General features: G+C 39.6%; 1 pseudogene; it reads right to left on the reverse strand.

Annotated features, from left to right (window-relative positions):
* Positions 1-299: 299 nt before the first annotated feature.
* On the reverse strand, positions 300-1726 carry LOC133253128 (eukaryotic translation initiation factor 2 subunit 3-like; annotated as a pseudogene).
* Positions 1727-2754: the final 1028 nt, after the last annotated feature.

Below are 2754 nucleotides of genomic sequence, written 5' to 3' on the forward strand. Positions count from 1 at the left end.
GACTCTATTTCAGTACTAGAGGTTAAATTTTCATCACCAAAAAATGAGAATAATCTTACAGCTACTACTAAGGTAATGAGCTGTGAAATTACTTTCCCACTATTGTTCTGAAAATATACCCCTAGATTGTTAAGAGAAATTCCAGCTTCATTCAGATCTGTTAGTTAACTCTTCAGTCATCATCATATACCCCTAGATTGTTAAGAGAAATTCCAGCTTCATTCAGATCTGTTAGTTAACTCTTCAGTCATCATCATATACCCCTAGATTGTTAAGAGAAATTCCAGCTTCATTCAGATCTGTTAGTTAACTCTTCAGTCATCATCTACTGTCGGCTTGTCACTCCGCTTCTTGTTCGACCCCAACCAACTAAACACCAGTGTTTCTCAACTCTTCGGCTAAGTGCAATCTTTTCTCCTACTTCTGTGCACACAGGATTAGTCAAGACGATTTTACCCAAATCAGCCTTGACTGCACTAACTCTTCTTCTGTCGACAGGGATCCTATATTCACCATAAGCACTTCATTCTTAGACAGCTTTTGTACTTTCGCTGCTTTCTTGTCTCCTTCGGTGCGAACACCTAGAAGCCTTCTAAGCAGGAAATAGGAAATTTCCAATTCTGTGAAGATCTCAGGTAAAGCTCCAACTGCACCAAGTACTTGCCCCACCATTCTGTCAGCTCGGCACAAAGTGGGGTCAATTTTTGTTCCAACTCCAATAAGACCTCCTGGGGCAGCATACTGAAGATCATTATGCTCTGCGAAAAGCGATACAATTTTGGAAAAGATAGGTTTACACATGAGTTTTCCTTCACTGTCTTTGGAAACAATACCAGGTCTGACTTCTATCTCCTGGCCCACCTTTAATACTCCTTTTAGAATACTACCACCAGCTACACCCCACTTAAGGTCATCAACTTCACAGCCAGGTTTGTTGACATCAAAGGATCTAATAACAATTAGTCTGGGTTCTGAAGTAAAGTCTCTTGGGGGTACTGGAATGTTCTTTACTATGTACTCACAGACAACTTCAATATTGTATTTTAGCTGAGCAGAAATTGGGATAATAGGAGCGCCTTCTGCTACTGTACCTTGAACAAATGCAAGGATCTGTTCATACTGTTCTTTAGCCTGGCTTTCTTTTACCAAATCAATTTTATTTTGTAGAATCAAAATATGCTTCAGTTTCATGATTTCTATAGCAGCCAAGTGTTCAGATGTCTGAGTCTGAGGACAAGTCTCGTTACCCGCTATCAACAGAAGAGCGGCATCCATCACTGCGGCCCCGTTCAGCATAGTAGCCATCAGAATATCATGGCCAGGACAGTCAACAAAGGAAACATTCCTGACTAATTTGAAGTTCCCTTTGGTCCCTGGAATGTCTGTACGACTCATCAGGTGTGCTACTTCCACAAGATCTATAACATTCTGGCCGAGGACAACTTGGGTCATCAAGTTTATAAATCTTAGCATTAGCATAGCCAAGTTTGATTGTAATATTTCTTTCCAGTTCATTTTTGAAACGGACAGCGTGGACTCCAGAAATAGCTTTTACAACTGTAGATTTCCCATGAGCTACATGACCAATTGTACCTATACTAATTGTGGCTTGTCTGCTGATAACTTCATGTGAAAGTGGCGTCAACTTGGAAACATCCAAAATGGCGAGATCTTGCCGAGAAAGGTGCGGCTGCCCTAAAGTCACACCAGCCTCACCCCCCGCCATCTTGCCCGGAGAGCTAAATTTTTTATTTTTAAGAAAGAGAGAAGGAACTTAGGATCAAAGAATTCAGTGACAAGAAAGACAGAACAGGACTTAGGATCAGAGACTTCAATGATAGTCAATACCTAGCTAAAGTGTAAGGGCACTGCTTCATTCTCACTGTTTTTATTTTCGTGGTTACTTTCCAGTTTTACAAAGTGACATTAAATTTTTATTTACTGTCAAGCTATGAATTTTTCTTGTTAAATTTATTTAAGTTATAAAATAAGTCAGTTTAAAGAAAAACAATAAGGAAATATCATTACATGTACTTGTTAGCATTACAAAAATAGAGAGGATGGTATCCAAAGGATGGTATACCTATTATAGCTTGAGTGAATAAAGTCTTAGTAGACAAAAGATCCAGGAGGGTCACAAGTCTTCTGCTTTTGGGTACGTTACTAAACTTTTTTGAGCATGTTTTTATGTAATCATTGCTACTTTTCCTATTCAAATCTGTTACAAAAATCAAGTGAAATAACGTGTATGGAAATGCTTTGGAAAATGTAGAAAGCAACATTATGGTCATCAAAACAACCAGCCTCATCACAGTATACCATTCTTTCCCATCCTGTCTCATCCAGGGTGGTTGAAATTGAACTTTGTTGAGTTCTAATAGATTTAATCTTCTTCATCCCCAAATTTCTGTTAAAACGACCAAGCCTACTTTTAAAATAAGAAAATATCTCAGGAACGGTATCATGAATCGTTCAAAATAAATGAGAAATTTCTGCCAGAGGGCCATTTGAGAAAATCACTGACCACCCCACTACCCAAGACCTGTAAAGAGCCTGTAACCACACCCTCAAGTCAGCAATCAACACGTACATACGCTGGGGAACAGGTAAAGGGGTTCCCATTGTAGTGGCATGCAGGATGAAGGGAAGTGCTATCTTCAAACCCACAAATGACCTCTGGAAATTGCAACAGTTCAAGCAATCAAGACAGTGGTGCTGAGGCTTGGGGGTGGAGTATACATTAGGGGTGAGGTG

This window comes from Bos javanicus, chromosome 8, assembly GCF_032452875.1.
Source record: "Bos javanicus breed banteng chromosome 8, ARS-OSU_banteng_1.0, whole genome shotgun sequence".
NCBI classification, from domain to species: Eukaryota; Metazoa; Chordata; class Mammalia; order Artiodactyla; family Bovidae; genus Bos; species Bos javanicus.